Source organism: Ctenocephalides felis, unplaced genomic scaffold, assembly GCF_003426905.1.
Source record: "Ctenocephalides felis isolate EL2017-DRISC unplaced genomic scaffold, ASM342690v1 CF-g0.4_SCAFFOLD_01604, whole genome shotgun sequence".
Lineage (NCBI taxonomy): Eukaryota > Metazoa > Arthropoda > Insecta > Siphonaptera > Pulicidae > Ctenocephalides > Ctenocephalides felis.
Window position 1 is genome coordinate 42,275,980 of NW_020537758.1, and position 18,294 is coordinate 42,294,273.

General features: G+C 33.5%; 1 long non-coding RNA gene across 1 annotated transcript; it reads right to left on the reverse strand.

The window, feature by feature from the left end:
* Positions 1 to 1,204: 1,204 nt before the first annotated feature.
* Positions 1,205 to 2,788, reverse strand: LOC113373060. Its single transcript, XR_003366843.1, has 3 exons — positions 2,684 to 2,788; positions 2,098 to 2,335; positions 1,205 to 1,442 (listed from the first exon to the last, which is right to left on the reverse strand). It is a non-coding gene; the product is annotated as an uncharacterized LOC113373060 (long non-coding RNA).
* Positions 2,789 to 18,294: the final 15,506 nt, after the last annotated feature.

Sequence of the window (18,294 nt, forward strand, 5' to 3'; positions counted from 1 at the left end):
CTCGAATTTTGCAAATCGCTTCATCCGTACGCTCGAAATCGTCGACGGAAAATTGACTCCACACATACACACACACACACATATTTATTCTTAAGCATGCCAAAAAGTTCAGAAACCTCTGGAACGTAAAGATATGCAGAAAATTTCATTTTCGATTTTTAGCCCATTACTATAACCTACCTTATGGGAAGTTAAAAAATATCTCATGTTGTTTGGAAATTATGAGCTTTTAAGTTCAACCTAGAGCTTTGGTGAAATAATGACTATTTTTGGTTGTTTAGTTAATTTTATTAATTTTGTTTATTCAAACTTTGCAACTGTAACTATGAATCACATTTTTAGGGCCACAGTAAATAATAATAATACAATTGCCCCAAGATTTTAAGAGTTGAGTTTTTTGTTCAACTATGAATTGAAATTTTTCAGAATCGGTCGACTTTGAGATGTCCTCTTTAAAAAATTGACCAAAGTGGGTTAATTTAATCGGGATTGTAAAATGGTGAGAACTAGATAATTTCATTATTGAAAAAATCGAGTAATCTAAAAATGACACGAATAACCTAACTACAACAAACAAAAGACCTAAGTTGAAAGATTTGTGAGACATTTTTTAAATTTTTTCAATTTCAATTTAAATTCAAAATTCTTTCTAATAACTGGATTAATTCTTGTTAAAAAACTTTTTTATTTATAACTGTATATTTATATACAGAACTATATTTTTAAAATATTTCAATAAGCAAATTCAAACAACTTTAGACTAATGCCAGCAAAAAATGATGAAAAAAGTTGTCCATGATCACAAATATGACACATGTTCCCCGGAGCGAAACATCAATAAACGGCAATGAAAAATTTATTTTTAATAATAATTTTCATAAGAACGACAATTATATATTACCTTTTGAATTATAGTATCTATTCGAAATATTTGATCCTGCTGTGATACTGGAAACTTGTAAAATATAACTTGTAACTGTGCAAATTTGATACAAATATTTATAAATATATACAAAGGTAATGTATATTTATGAATCATCGTTCTTTTTATAAACTTCCTATATCTTATTTGAAATTGCATAGTGCAGTAGTAGGAACCATGGCCTTGCAACCATAAAGGTTCGAGTTCTAATCCTACACTAGGCACAACTGATATCAAGCATTAGTGATATCAGTTTTCATTAAAAATTAGTGGTGTATGGCATCGTACCTTGAGTCAAATTGCTGGAAATTCTCATACCAAACTAAAATTTTGAAATTGAGGAAAGTATCTGTAAGAACTAGAATATAATCCATTATATACAGGCAGTCATCTTTAAGTGAACTTAGTATCCATTTTATTTGCGATTGCAATGTGTGCCCTTTGTCATCTTCATAACAAGGTTATATTGTCCTGATTGAGTAGATTAATCCAAATATGTCCACAAATCCTCCATTAAAACCTAATGAATCATAATTTGATTATACATTTACTGTGTAGCCGTTCTAATTATATAAATACACCTAAGTCTGTTTTTACACGGAGATTGGTTCCAGAAGAAGCCGTGTAAAAAAAAAAAAGTGTAAAAAAAGACATTGATCTTATACAAAAATGGGTGATTTGTCCTACTCTCTAAAACCCATTAAAATTAGTGAAAAACAAGAATTTTTAAGAACAAGAATTAAATTAGTGCTATTCACATTTGCTTTGACCAGTAAAAATTGTTTGTATGCGCTAAAGGGGAATTCACTTAAATCTTTAAGCTAGTGTTCGCAAACTATCGATACTATCGATGGTTTCAGACTTTTTTCTTTCATAAATACTTTTTTGTGATATGAACATACATCGCAAAAATTAAATTTGACAAAAAAATTTAAGTACATAAAATTTCAAATCGTGCTAAATGGAATAAAATCGTGTAAATAAATTAAAAATATTCAATTTTCAAACCGTGTTATATCAAAACCGTGTACAAAAAGATCGTGTAAAAACAGACTTAGGTGTATAGAGAAACCGATAGTTGCATTACAGATAAAAGTTGACTTGATTTGTGATTATTTTCCAACTAAAATTCTGTGCAGCATTAATAAATTAGGTTAACAATCGAGAATAATTACCTCTAATGATATTTCTCCTGTCTGATTGATAAAATCATAATAAACTTGAGTAAAGTGTTAGAATATAATTTAGTATATACCGGCAGTCATCTTAAAGTGAACAATTTATTTATATATTTATTATAGTATACATTTTATTTGCATTTAAAAGTGTGCCCTTCATCATTTCCACAACAAGGTTATATTGTCTTGAATGAGTAGAGTAATCCAAATATCTCCACAAATCCTCCATTACACCCTAAACAATCATGATTTGATTATACATTCTGTGTAGTTATTCTTATTATTAATAATTATGCAAATATAGAGAAACCTTCAGTTGTCTTACTGAAGGGTCTAATATATACAAAATGTTTTTAGATGAATTAAGTAATTGTTAATATAGTCACTGTATTAATGTAACATATTTCTGTACTATTGCAGGTAATTGAACACAATTCATCAATAAATACAACATTTTTAATTAAAATGGAAGTTGAACTGACATGACAGTTGACTGAAAAGCCTTGTGCAAAACTTTGCAAAAGTTTTTCACTAAGTTTATATAAATATTATTACGATAATGTTTTATACAGTTAATACTTACATATTAATCGGTATTTATCATATCCTGATGTATTTATTAAAATATTTGAAGTTTTGATACAAAACACAATAAAGAATAAGATCCTTATCTATGAATAAGATGTTTTGCATAGTTTCAATTATGTGGCACACTTCACTGCTATCAGTGTACATGAATTTAATTTTGACGTTTAAAACTGAAAGAATAACAAAAATTTTGTGGTTATATATATATACAAATTCAAATTTGTAAAAAAATGTGTGGAAATCGGTTGCCAAAATTGTATTGCAAAGTTATTGTGCCAAGCATATTGTTTTTAATCATTTTTACATAGTGTCATTGTGTGGTTTTAACGAATTTATTTTAAATTGCTTGTTTCTGTTTACTTTGAATCCATACAATTGATTGTTGTGCAGTGATTAATTACAAACGAATAGTGCTTAATTAGTAAGTTAATTACTAACGAATAGAGCTTAATTAGTGATTGTAATTAAGTTTTTTATAGTTTTCAACATATATATATGAGGTTTTACTCATGAAGTTTGATTTAAATCCTAATAATTAACAAGTTTGAGACAGGGGTTATGTTTTCTTCCGGAGGCTCTTTCACCCACGGGAGCGCCTCCGCGAGTAGCCTCCAACCCGCATATATAAGGCGGTGCTAATTAGCGCGCAGCTCATTAGTGCATCAGCTCCCGAACAGTGAACATCTCGTAGTGCAAGTACAATAAGTGATCAAAATGAACAATAATTATTTTACAACCAAGTAGTGTTTATAAAGTGTTATAAAGTGTGTTCCGGTATGCAGTTTACACATATAAAAGGTAAGAACTTTTATTTTTTATAATTTTGCTTAATTATTAAGTTTTATTCGCACAACAAGTGACACCGTCTGGTACTGATTTGTAAACAATGTTTACATCTGTAAAAATATCGTAGGGGTGCTTTGTTGTTGATTTGCAATAAATTTATCACATATTATTCATTATTATTGCACTTTTACATAATATTTATTGAGATTTTTGCATTTTTTCGCTATTTAAATTTTGTAACATTTGCAAAATCCAAGATGGCGGCCATAAACACCAACGGTGGTTTTGTCCTGTTTTAAATAATATAACCGTTTTCACGGCGTATTATTGATGAAAATTCAATAAACTTTGACCTAATGTATCCATTTACATTAAAAAACTGCACTTGTACAGTTATTTTTTTGCAAAAAGCAACGAAAAATTCTTCGGTCTTGAACCAAAACAAAACGGCGTCAACTGTCAATTGACCAAAGTTTGAAACGCCTTTTTAACATTACAATCGTATTTGCAACGCTAAAACTCAATATAAATCATTTGTATTTTACAAATTTGATTCTTTTTCGTATAAAATTTCATATTATTATTATTAATATTTATTATTTGCAAATTTTCTGCAAACTATTAACAAGCCATCTAGCGGCGCATTTACAAAACAAGATGGCGCCCGTTGCTAATTTCAGTTCATCTGCAAACCACTGATAATTGATTTAAATACTTAAATTATTATTTATTCAATAATTATAAATACCTTTATTATACTTATATTATTTTTACATATTATTTTCAAGTTACATAAAACAATAAATATAAAATGGAATTATTTCATATCATCTAGATGAATATTTTTTTAAAATAAAGATATAATGACATAATTCCATCATCTATTCTTTATTTTATATGACTTAATTAATATAAAATTATAATAAATATATAAATAGTTATTAATTTCCATCAAATCTAATGTTATATTTTTCATTATTTTCAGATTTTGATATGATCTTATCACTTTGATATGATCTTATCACTTCGAGCCCACATCACTTCTAGTTTGCAGAGAGATGCAGATTTTGCAGATATTTATAATACACTGGGGCCTCGCTTTACGGCCTAGATACGTTCCGCAAAACTTGGCCGTAAAGCGAAAAGCCGTATAACGAATCAATTATTCTAATACGTATTCATACAAATTCAATGGGATCGGTTCCAAATTTAATAAATATATAATATGGTTTATCATTCAAAATGCATTTTATTTTTTTATTTTGTTTAAATTATAAACATATTTAATAAGAACATAAATTTTACATAAAATAAAAAACTTCAAAAACATTCCATAATTTTTAAATACAGACCACTGTCACCATCATTTTGCGCTGGTGGTTTGAAAAATTTAGATGATGTGATTGATTTGTGATTTATAACAGCTAATGGCTGAGTTAATTCCTCGAGAGACATTAGTGCTACGTTCGACGTCAGGATCGTTTTCAAGGAAGATGTTATTCCTTGTTCAAAATATGAAAAAGCGCTCGACATGATTTTTGATGTTAGCTGTTTGGATACAACAGGTCACTCTTCTTTTATCTATGCAACAGGTTCTGTATCTTCATCAATTGCCGGCTCTGCTTGCAACTGATTAGCTGCAAGTAGATCCAGCACATCAGATTCGTTTAAATCTTCAAAACCGAGATCATGTGCTAAATCCAAAATGTTTTGTCTAACTTCAGGAAGGAAATTAACTTCTGCATCGGTAGTTTTTATACATTCTGGCCATATTTCTTTTCCAAACATGATTCATTGTTGTCGATTTCAATTCCTTCCAGGATTCACTAATGTTCTCAACAGCATCCTTGATATTATAGTTTTTCCAAAACGTTTGAACCTTTGAAACGTAAAGATATATAAAAATTTTCATTTTCGATTTTTTTGCGATTACTATAACTTGCGCTACGGGAATTTAAAAAAGCCGTTATAGCGAAACATTTTAGGCCGTATATCGAAAACGTTCCTTAATTAAAGAGGGCCGTTATAGCGAAAGGCCGTATAAAGAGCGGCCGTATAGCGAGGCCTGGGTGTATTGAAGAGAATGGGCGAAGATGCTGCAAAGGTAGGATTTCCTTTACTTACAACTTATGAGAATTATATTTTTTTCCTTAAAAAAATAAATAATTTTCATAGCCCATGATGATATTTATGCGTATGCAGTGATAAGCAAAGTGTTATATATTTATATTATATATGTTATATTATAATTTATGTGCTCGCAATATTTTATATATGTATTTAAATTTGTCGACGTTGCTGAGAGATCTTCAAAAAGTAGGTGGAATTGTTTTTCATTTAATTTATTTTATCTGCTATTTGTGCAACATTTTTTAACATTTTTATTTTTGCACAATTTTTATCACTTGCTTATCACCACCCATACTATTTTATCTACTAGGTTTTCAATCGTGTTTTCAGGTATTAAAAGGTATACGATGAAAGGTTTTTGGGCATTTTTCCAACAATTTAGTGAATTCAATAATGAAAAATGTAAATCTTTATTATAATAGAATAGGTTTCGGGTTTCGATTTGACACATCTTCAATGCATACAAATAATCAAATCGAAACAAAGGAATGACGAGAACACTAATTAATATAATACATAGTTATATATAAAAAAAATCATTATTCAAATAAATTAAATAAAATTTATAAAAGTACTTGTGACCAAATCATGGCGAACATTTGAATCAAACATTTACCATTATTTGATCACAAGTATCTTTATATATATATTTTTTAATTTTATTTTAATATTGAATGTTTTTTTCATATATAACTACATGTGTTATATTAATTAGTGTTCTTGTTTTTGAGTTTTGAATTGATTATTTGTATGCAGTAAAGATTAGTCAAATTGAGGTTCGAAACTTAAGCTATTATAATGAAAATTTACTTTTCTCTTTATTTAATTCTTTCAATTATTGGATGGATACCCGAAAACATTTTATTTGCTATATAATATATATTATCACTCTATGACTTTTTTTTAACTCTAACTACAATATCTCACACACTATTTGTCTCTGGATTCGAGTTTCTTTATATGTATGGTCTCGCGCTGTATCTCTTTCTACAACTCCTACTGCCATCTATTATGTATTCGTTACTCTTTTGTCATCATTTATATATCAGCCGCCAATCTTATCTCGGCTATCACGACTTCACAATCGTCTTCGACTGCTACACCTGAACTTCTTCTAAATGGTCAACTAATTTGTCATTGTCATTGCCTAAAGTTCCCATCATTGCAATTTTTTTCATCATTTTTTGTCCCTCATGAAATATTTAATCCCCCTCGACGGGTTGTCACCTTAACGCGGTGGGGGGGTCTAACTAACCAAAAGTTACCAAGAACAACCCACACAATTTGAGCCAATTTTTATCTATTATTAATGGTTTCAACACCAAACTTTTTGATGTATTTCATTTCTGTCGCCTATTTCAGGTCTTGAATTGTTTTTCACTTCTGCCCGACATTCACTTCACTTGGCTTTACTTTACCGGACAAGTGTTTGCCTGAATGGGTTCTGCTCTAATCGGCTTGCCGGCGTCTGGTGGAGTTTTGCATTTGTGTTTGTGATTTTTTCCCTTCTGCCTGATAATGATCGTTTTACCTTACCGGACAGGTGCTTGCCTGTAATGCGTCGCTTCTGTCGCGGCTTGCCGATGTCTGGTGGGGTTTTGCGTTATTTCAGGTCTCAAAGAATCTCAACGAATGCCCTGAACGATGAATCACTTGACATGATGTGGGTCGATGAAACAATCGACATATCGAACGCAAATTGAGGTCAGAGGATAATGTTCCCGGACCGGCTGCTGCCTGAGTGTCGTTTCACTTACCAGACTGCTGCATCCCTTAATTGGTTTGTCAGCGAATGATGGAGTTTCGTGCATTTTAAATGCGCGTGCTCTTAAATAATTTATTGAACGTGTGAACTAGTCCAGCAATGGGCGATTCGAAGGTTCCTCGTCGATATAATTCAAGTGCGTTCCACAAAGAACGTACGACGACCTCAACAAGGCAGTTGTCTTTAGACAAGAAACTAAAAAGGATTCCCTCAGTAGCGGCGAGCGAACAGGGAACAGCCCGGCACTGAATCCCCAAGGGAAATGTAGTGTTCGAGAGGAACCGATCTCTAAGGTCAAGTCTCTCTTCTGAGTCGAGTTTGCTGAAAATGCAGCTCTAATGGTGGTAAATTCCATCTAAGGCTAAATGTCACCACATCATATAGTGAACAAGTACCGCGAGGGAAAGGCGATATCGTTCAGGGCAAAAATTGAGAAAACCGAAACACCTCTGTCAGCATTCACCTTTTTATACCGGTTTAAATACCGAAATCTTTATTTTTTATCTCGACTTTTTCCGTTTTTATACCGGTTTGAAAACCGACTTTGATGTATTTTTTATTTTTTTATTTCACCGGTTTAAACACCGATGTTTCTTTATTTTTTTCCTTTTTTCTCTTTTCAGTTACCGGTTTAAATACCGAAATTTTTACTTTTCATCCTCGCCAATTTTAATACTAAATTTACCATATGTCTTCCAATTCTACTTCAGGTTTTCTACTATGTATGTCCTGTACGTTTACTCCACCATTATTTCCAAATCTTTTTATACCGGTTTGAAAACCGACATCTCTATATTTTTTCATTTTTTTATACCGTTTTCAACATCAACATTTTTATCTTTCTTTTTTCAGTTACAGGTTTCAATACCGAAATCTCTATTTTCCATACTCCTATTTCAGGTTGTGTTTTATTCTACGTTCTACTTATTTTTTTTAGCTCTGAGGCTATGTCCTCTCAACTTAATTTTTTGCTTCCTCCTCCACTTAACGGTTTCAATACCGAAATCTCTATTTTACATACGCCTATTTCAGGTTGTGTTTTATTCTACGTTCTATTTATTTTTTTTCAGCTCTGAGGCTATGTCCTCTCAACTTAATTTTTTGCTTCCTCCTCCACTTAACGGTTTCAATACCAAAATCTCTATTTTCCATACGCCTATTTCAGGTTGTGTTTTATTCTACGTTCTATATATTTTTTTCAGCTACCTTCATCCTGCCTCCTGTTTCTGCTTTCATAATTTTTCATTTTGTTCCTGAGGTGCGTTTAGCATTGACTGTCTGCTGCAGGCCTTAATTGGCTTGTCAGCGAATGTGGAATTTCGCATATGCGTATTCCAGTTTGGTTCGTGCGACGCACTCTCAACTTAATTTTTTGCTTTCTCTTCCACTTAACGGTTTCAATACCGAAATCTCTATTTTACATATGCCTATTTCAGGTTGTGTTTTATTCTACGTTCTATTTATTTTTTTTCAGCTCTGAGGCTATGTCCTCTCAACTTAATTTTTTGCTTCCTCCTCCACTTAACGGTTTCAATACCGAAATCTCTATTTTACATACGCCTATTTCAGGTTGTGTTTTATTCTACGTTCTATTTATTTTTTTCAGCTCTGAGGCTATGTCCTCTCAACTTAATTTTTTGCTTCCTCCTCCACTTAACGGTTTCAATACCGAAATCTCTATTTTACATACGCCTATTTCAGGTTGTGTTTTATTCTACGTTCTATTAATTTTTTTCAGCTCTGAGGCTATGTCCTCTCAACTTAATTTTTTGCTTCCTCCTCCACTTAACGGTTTCAATACCGAAATCTCTATTTTACATACGCCTATTTCAGGTTGTGTTTTATTCTACGTTCTATTTATTTTTTTTCAGCTCTGAGGCTATGTCCTCTCAATTAATTTTTTTGCTTCCTCCTCCACTTAACGTTTTCATTACCGATATCTCTATTTTCCATACGCCTATTTCAGGTTGTGTTTTATTCTACGTTCTATTTATTTTTTTTCAGCTCTGAGGCTATGTCCTCTCAACTTAATTTTTTGCTTCCTCCTCCACTTAACGGTTTCAATACCGAAATCTCTATTTTACATACGCCTATTTCAGGTTGTGTTTTATTCTACGTTCTATTTATTTTTTTTCAGCTCTGAGGCTATGTCCTCTCAATTAATTTTTTGCTTCCTCCTCCACTTAACGGTTTCAATACCGAAATCTCTATTTTCCATACGCCTATTTCAGGTTGTGTTTTATTCTACGTTCTATTTATTTTTTTTCAGCTCTGAGGCTATGTCCTCTCAACTTAATTTTTTGCTTCCTCCTCCACTTAACGGTTTCAATACCGAAATCTCTATTTTACATACGCCTATTTCAGGTTGTGTTTTATTCTACGTTCTATTTATTTTTTTTCAGCTCTGAGGCTATGTCCTCTCAACTTAATTTTTTGCTTCCTCCTCCACTTAACGGTTTCAATACCGAAATCTCTATTTTCCATACGCCTATTTCAGGTTGTGTTTTATTCTACGTTCTATTTATTTTTTTTCAGCTCTGAGGCTATGTCCTCTCAACTTAATTTTTTGCTTCCTCCTCCACTTAACGGTTTCAATACCGAAATCTCTATTTTACATACGCCTATTTCAGGTTGTGTTTTATTCTACGTTCTATTTATTTTTTTTCAGCTCTGAGGCTATGTCCTCTCAACTTAATTTTTTGCTTCCTCCTCCACTTAACGGTTTCAATACCGAAATCTCTATTTTACATACGCCTATTTCAGGTTGTGTTTTATTCTACGTTCTATTAATTTTTTTTTCAGCTCTGAGGCTATGTCCTCTCAACTTAATTTTTTGCTTCCTCCTCCACTTAACGGTTTCAATACCGAAATCTCTATTTTACATACGCCTATTTCAGGTTGTGTTTTATCCTACGTTCTATTTATTTTTTTTCAGCTCTGAGGCTATGTCCTCTCAACTTAATTTTTTGCTTCCTCCTCCACTTAACGGTTTCAATACCGAAATCTCTATTTTACATACGCCTATTTCAGGTTGTGTTTTATTCTAAGTTCTATTTATTTTTTTTCAGCTCTGAGGCTATGTCCTCTCAACTTAATTTTTTGCTTCCTCCTCCACTTAACGGTTTCAATACCGAAATCTCTATTTTCCATACGCCTATTTCAGGTTGTGTTTTATTCTACGTTCTATTTATTTTTTTTCAGCTCTGAGGCTATGTCCTCTCAACTTAATTTTTTGCTTCCTCCTCCACTTAACGGTTTCAATACCGAAATCTCTATTTTACATACGCCTATTTCAGGTTGTGTTTTATTCTACGTTCTATTTTTTTTTTTCAGCTCTGAGGCTATGTCCTCTCAACTTAATTTTTTGCTTCCTCCTCCACTTAACGGTTTCAATACCGAAATCTCTATTTTACATACGCCTATTTCAGGTTGTTTTATTCTACGTTCTATTTATTTTTTTTCAGCTCTGAGGCTATGTCCTCTCAACTTAATATTTTGCTTCCTCCTCCACTTAACGGTTTCAATACCGAAATCTCTATTTTATTATTTTATTATTATTCTACATTATATTCATTTTTTTTCAGCTCTGAGGCTATGTCCTCTCATTTTAATTTTTTGCTTCCTCCTCCACTTAACGGTTTCAATACCGAAATCAATATTTTTTTCTTTACCTCTCCTCACCAATTTCGGTACAAGATTTTCTATTCGTCTATTTTAGGTTTTATTCTATTCTACGTTCTATATTTTTTTCCTTTTTTAGGTACCGGTTTGAACCGATTTCTATATTTTTTCTTTTTTTTTAAAAAAAAAAAAATTGATTCAAAAACCGCACTTTTCTATATTTGTCATTTATGCCTACTTCAGGGTCAATAATTCTTTTTTTTTAACGCACTCTCAACTTAATTTTTTGCTTTCTCTTCCACTTAACGGTTTCAATACCGAAACCTCTATTTTACATATGCCTATTTCAGGTTGTGTTTTATTCTACGTTATATTTATTTTTTTTTCAGCTCTGAGGCTATGTCCTCTCAACTTAATTTTTTGCTTCCTCCTTCACTTAACGGTTTTAATACCGAAATCTCATTTTACATACGCCTATTTCAGGTTGTGTTTTATTCTACGTTCTATTTATTTTTTTTTCAGCTCTGAGGCTATGTCCTCTCAACTTAATTTTTTGCTTCCTCCTCCACTTAACGGTTTCAATACCGAAATCTCTATTTTACATACGCCTATTTCAGATTGTGTTTTATTCTACGTTCTATTTATTTTTTTTTCAGCTCTGAGGCTATGTCCTCTCAACTAAATTTTTTGCTTCCTCCTCCACTTAACGGTGTCAATACCGAAACCTCTATTTTACATATGCCTATTTTAGGTTGTGTTTTATTCTACGTTATATTTTTTTTTTTTCAGCTCTGAGGCTATGTCCTCTCAACTTAATTTTTTGCTTCCTCCTCCACTTAACGGTTTTAATACCGAAATCTCTATTTTACATACGCCTATTTCAGGTTGTGTTTTATTCTACGTTCTATTTATTTTTTTTCAGCTCTGAGGCTATGTCCTCTCAACTTAATTTTTTGCTTTCTCTTCCACTTAACGGTTTCAATACCAAAATCTCTATTTTACATATGCCTATTTCAGGTTGTGTTTTATTCTACGTTCTATTTATTTTTTTTTCAGCTCTGAGGCTATGTCCTCTCAACTTAATTTTTTGCTTCCTCCTCCACTTAACGGTTTCAATACCGAAATCTCTATTTTATTATTTTATTAGTATTCTACATTCTATTCATTTTTTTTCAGCTCTGAGGCTATGTCCTCTCAACTTAATTTTTTGCTTCCTCCTCCACTTAACGGTTTCAATACCGAAATCAATATTTTACATACGCCTATTTCAGGTTGTTTTATTCTACGTTCTATTTATTTTTTTTTCAGCTCTGAGGCTATGTCCTCTCAACTTAATATTTTGCTTCCTCCTCCACTTAACGGTTTCAATACCGAAATCTCTATTTTATTATTTTATTAGTAGAATTTCTATTCATTTTTTTTCAGCTCTGAGGCTATGTCCTCTCAACTTAATTTTTTGCTTCCTCCTCCACTTAACGGTTTCAATACCGAAATCAATATTTTTCTCTTTACCTCTCCTCACCAATTTCGGTACAAGATTTTCTATTCGTCTATTTTAGGTTTTATTCTATTCTACGTTCTATATTTTTTTCCTTTTTTAGGTACCGGTTTGAACCGATTTCTATATTTTTCCTTTTTTTTTTAAAAAAAATTGATTCGAAAACCGCACTTTTCTATATTTGTCATTTATGCCTACTTCAGGGTCAATAAGTCTTTTTTTTTAACGGTTTACAAACCGTTCCGAACTGTTCCATGTATTTCATTTCTGCCGCCTATTTCAGGTCTTGAATTGTTTTTCACTTCTGCCCGACATTCACTTCACTTGGCTTTACTTTACCGGACAAGTGTTTGCCTGAATGGGTTCTGCTCTAATCGGCTTACCGGCGTCTGGTGGAGTTTTGCATTTGTGTTTGTGATTTTTTCCCTTCTGCCTGATAATGATCGTTTTACCTTACCGGACAGGTGCTTGCCTGTAATGCGTCGCTTCTGTCGCGGCTTGCCGATGTCTGGTGGGGTTTTGCGTTATTTCAGGTCTCAAAGAATCTCAACGAATGCCCTGAACGATGAATCACTTGACATGATGTGGGTCGATGAAACAATCGACATATCGAACGCAAATTGAGGTCAGAGGATAATGTTCCCGGACCGGCTGCTGCCTGAGTGTCGTTTCACTTACCAGACTGCTGCATCCCTTAATTGGTTTGTCAGCGAATGATGGAGTTTCGTGCATTTTAAATGCGCGTGCTCTTAAATAATTTATTGAACGTGTGAACTAGTCCAGCAATGGGCGATTCGAAGGTTCCTCGTCGATATAATTCAAGTGCGTTCCACAAAGAACGTACGACGACCTCAACAAGGCAGTTGTCTTTAGACAAGAAACTAAAAAGGATTCCCTCAGTAGCGGCGAGCGAACAGGGAACAGCCCGGCACTGAATCCCCAAGGGAAATGTAGTGTTCGAGAGGAACCGATCTCTAAGGTCAAGTCTCTCTTCTGAGTCGAGTTTGCATGAAAATGCAGCTCTAATGGTGGTAAATTCCATCTAAGGCTAAATGTCACCACATCATATAGTGAACAAGTACCGTGAGGGAAAGGCGATATCGTTCAGGGCAACAATTGAGAAAACCGAAACACCTCTGTTAGCATTTACCTTTTTATACCGGTTTAAATACCGAAATCTTTATTTTTTATCTCGACTTTTTTCCGTTTTTATACCGGTTTGAAAACCGACTTTGATGTATTTTTTATTTTTTTATTTCACCGGTTTAAACAACGATGTTTCTTTATTTTTTCTATTTGTCTCTTTTCAGTTACCGGTTTAAATCTCTTTATTTTTTTCTTTGGTTTCACTTAACGGTTTCCACACCGAACTTTCTCATATTTCAGTCTTACCTATTTCAGCTTTTTACTTTTTTCAAGTCTTAATGTTTAAAAGTATTACAAAAATCAATTGGCCACAAATAAATACAGCTATGTAAGGCCCTCTAGAGCGCATGAGTAGGGATTCTCTTTCAGCTCTTCGAGACTTAATGGTTAAAAGTATTACAAAAATCAATTGGCCACAAATAAATACAGCTATGTAAGGCCCTCTAGAGAGCACGAGTAGGGCTTCTCTTTCAGCTCTTCAAGTCTTATTACAAAAATCAATTGGCCATAAATAAAAACAGCTATGTAAGGCTCTCTAGAGCGCACGAGTAGGGCTTCTCTTTCAGCTCTTCAAGTCTTATTACAAAAATCAATTGGCCACAAATAAAAACAGCTATGTAAGGCTCTCTAGAGCGCATGAGTAGGGCTTCTCTTTCAGCTCTTCAAGTCTTATTACAAAAAAATGGCCACACAGCTATGTAAGGCTCTCTAGAGCGCACGAGTAGGGCTTCTCTTTCAGCTCTTCGAGACTTAATGGTTAAAAGTATTACAAAAATCAATTGGCCACAAATAAATACAGCTATGTAAGGCCCTCTAGAGCGCACGAGTAGGGCTTCTCTTTCAGCTCTTCAAGTCTTATTACAAAAATCAATTGGCCACAAATAAAAACAGCTATGTAAGGCTCTCTAGAGCGCACGAGTAGGGCTTCTCTTTCAGCTCTTCGAGACTTAATGGTTAAAAGTATTACAAAAATCAATTGGCCACAAATAAAAACAGCTATGTAAGGCTCTCGAGAGCGCACGAGTAGGGCTTCTCTTTCAGCTCTTCGAGACTTAATGGTTAAAAGTATTACAAAAATCAATTGGCCACAAATAAATACAGCTATGTAAGGCCCTCTAGAGCGCATGAGTAGGGATTCTCTTTCAGCTCTTCGAGACTTAATGGTTAAAAGTATTACAAAAATCAATTGGCCACAAATAAATACAGCTATGTAAGGCCCTCTAGAGCGCACGAGTAGGGCTTCTCTTTCAGCTCTTCAAGTCTTATTACAAAAATCAATTGGCCACAAATAAAAACAGCTATGTAAGGCTCTCTAGAGCGCACAAATAGGGCTTCTCTTTCAGCTCTTCGAGACTTAATGGTTAAAAGTATTACAAAAATCAATTGGCCACAAATAAATACAGCTATGTAAGGTCCTCTAGAGCGCATGAGTAGGGCTTCTCTTTCAGCTCTTCGAGACTTAATGGTTAAAAGTATTACAAAAATCAATTGGCCACAAATAAATACAGCTATGTAAGGCCCTCTAGAGCGCATGAGTAGGGCTTCTCTTTCAGCTCTTCGAGACTTAATGGTTGAAAGTATTACAAAAATCAATTGGCCACAAATAAAAACAGCTATGTAAGGCTCTCTAGAGCGCACGAGTAGGGCTTCTCTTTCAGCTCTTCGAGACTTTATGGTTAAAAGTATTACAAAAATCAATTGGCCACAAATAAATACAGCTATGTAAGGCCCTCTAGAGCGCATGAGTAGGGATTCTCTTTCAGCTCTTCGAGACTTAATGGTTAAAAGTATTACAAAAATCAATTGGCCACAAATAAATACAGCTATGTAAGGCCCTCTAGAGCGCACGAGTAGGGCTTCTCTTTCAGCTCTTCAAGTCTTATTACAAAAATCAATTGGCCACAAATAAAAACAGCTATGTAAGGCTCTCTAGAGCGCACGAGTAGGGCTTCTCTTTCAGCTCTTCGAGACTTAATGGTTAAAAGTATTACAAAAATCAATTGGCCACAAATAAATGCAGCTATGTAAGGTCCTCTAGAGCGCATGAGTAGGGCTTCTCTTTCAGCTCTTCGAGACTTAATGGTTAAAAGTATTACAAAAATCAATTGGCCACAAATAAATACAGCTATGTAAGGCCCTCTAGAGCGCACGAGTAGGGCTTCTCTTTCAGCTCTTCAAGTCTTATTACAAAAATCAATTGGCCACAAATAAAAACAGCTATGTAAGGCTCTCTAGAGCGCACGAGTAGGGCTTCTCTTTCAGCTCTTCGAGACTTAATGGTTAAAAGTATTACAAAAATCAATTGGCCACAAATAAATACTGCTATGTAAGGCCCTCTAGAGCGCACGAGTAGGGCTTCTCTTTCAGCTCTTCGAGACTTCATGTTTAAAAATATAATAAAAATCAATTGGCCACAAATAAATACAGCTATGTAAGGCCCTCTAGAGCGCACGAGTAGGGCTTCTCTTTCAGCTCTTCGAGTCTTATTACAAAATCAATTGGCCACAAATAAAAACAGCTATGTAAGGCCCTCTAGAGCGCACGAGTAGGGTTTGTTTTTCAGCTCTTCGAGTCTTATTACAAAAATCAATTGGCCACAAATAAAAACAGCTATGTAAGGCCCTCTAGAACGCACGAGTAGGGCTTCTCTTTCAGCTCTTCGAGTCTTATTACAAAAATCAATTGGCCGCAAATAAAAACAGCTATGTAAGGCCCTCTAGAGCGCACGATTAGGGCTTCTCTTTCAGCTCTTCGAGACTTAATGGTTAAAAGTATCACAAAAATAAAATGGCCACAAATAAAAATAGCTATGTAAGGCCCTCTAGAGCGCATGAGTAGGGCTTCTCTTTCAGCTCTTCAAGTCTTATTACAAAAATCAATTGGCCACAAATAAATACAGCTATGTAAGGCCCTCTAGAGCGCATGAGTAGGGCTTCTCTTTCAGCTCTTCGAGTCTTATTACAAAAATCAATTGGCCACAAATAAAAACAGCTATGTAAGGCCCTCTAGAACGCACGAGTAGGGCTTCTCTTTCAGCTCTTCGAGTCTTATTACAAAAATCAATTGGCCACAAATAAAAACAGCTATGTAAGGCCCTCTAGAGCGCACGATTAGGGCTTCTCTTTCAGCTCTTCGAGACTTAATGGTTAAAAGTATCACAAAAATAAAATGGCCACAAATAAAAATAGCTATGTAAGGCCCTCTAGAGCGCATGAGTAGGGCTTCTTTTTCAGCTCTTCGAGTCTTATTACAAAAATAAATTGGCCACAAATAAAAACAGCTATGTGAGGCCCTCTAGAGCGCACGAGTAGGGCTTCTTTTTCAGCTCTTCGAGTCTTATTACAAAAATCAATTGGCCACAAACAAAAACAGCTATGTAGGGTTTATTTTTAAGCTCTTCAACTCTTTACCTGTTCGAGTCTTCAAGTCTTTGAGGCTTCAAGTCTTTGAGTCTTCAGCTCTTCGAGTCTTCAAGTCTTCAAGTCTTCAAGTCTTCAGCTTTTCGATTCTTCGATTTTTCAAGTCTTCAGTTCTTCAAGTCTTTGAGTCTTCGATTCTTCAAGTCTTCAGTTCTTCAGCTCCTTATGTCTTAATGCTTAAACGTATTACCACAATGCAATGACCAATGCCCAATGACCCATGAAAAACAATTATGCCTCTCTCCATCTTTCAATTTTCAGGACCTTTTTCAATGCAATGACCAATATCCGATGAAAAACAATTATGACACTTTAAACACTTTCCTTCTTTCAATTTTCAGGACGACACGTCTTCACTCGCATTCCTCGCTTTCCTCGCTTTCCTCATCTTATCTGTTCCTCGAATTCCATACACCTTTTATTATTAATTTTTTTTTTCTTTTGTACATGTGTGGCCAGTAATTGTGGGTGTGTAAATGTGTGGCAACAAATGACGATGAATACGTTTGCTTTTTCCTTCTTTACTAACAATAACACTATCTTTGTCCCTCATCCCTTATCCTTCCCTCCCCCTCGAAGGGTTGTCACCTTAACGTGGTGAGGGGGTCTAACTTTAATAAAAGTTACCAAGAACAACCCACTGAGTGCGAGTCGAAGCCGTCGGGGTAATAAATTATAATACATTTCCAGACTTTTTTTCATTTAACTTGATAACATTTTTTTCTGATTGTAACTAACTTAGCTGATATCTAATTTTAACTTATGTTGTAAAATTATGTGTTACATATATATATATATATATATATATATGTGTGTGTAGAAAAAATAAACAATGGAATTATGTCATGCATGTAAATTACGCCTTGAAACATGAATTAACTTATTTATCAAAAGCATATTATATAAACCGATATATAAATAAATATACTTATATATATATATATATATATATATATATAATGAATAAAATATCATTTTTGCAACTAGTATAATATTGTTATTTAGCAGTAAATTGATTATAAATAATTTTATTTTAAATTATTAAATTATTAACTGTCCAAAATGTATTAGTAAATATGTTTAATAAAATAATATTCAAACAATATTGAGTTTATATTTTAATGAATTTTATTTTTGAAAATATTCATATTTCTCATTTTTCAAATGCATAATACTTGATTTCAGCCGAAATATTTTTATTTCAGATTTCTGAGGTCATAGCGAATTTACCTTAAAAATTT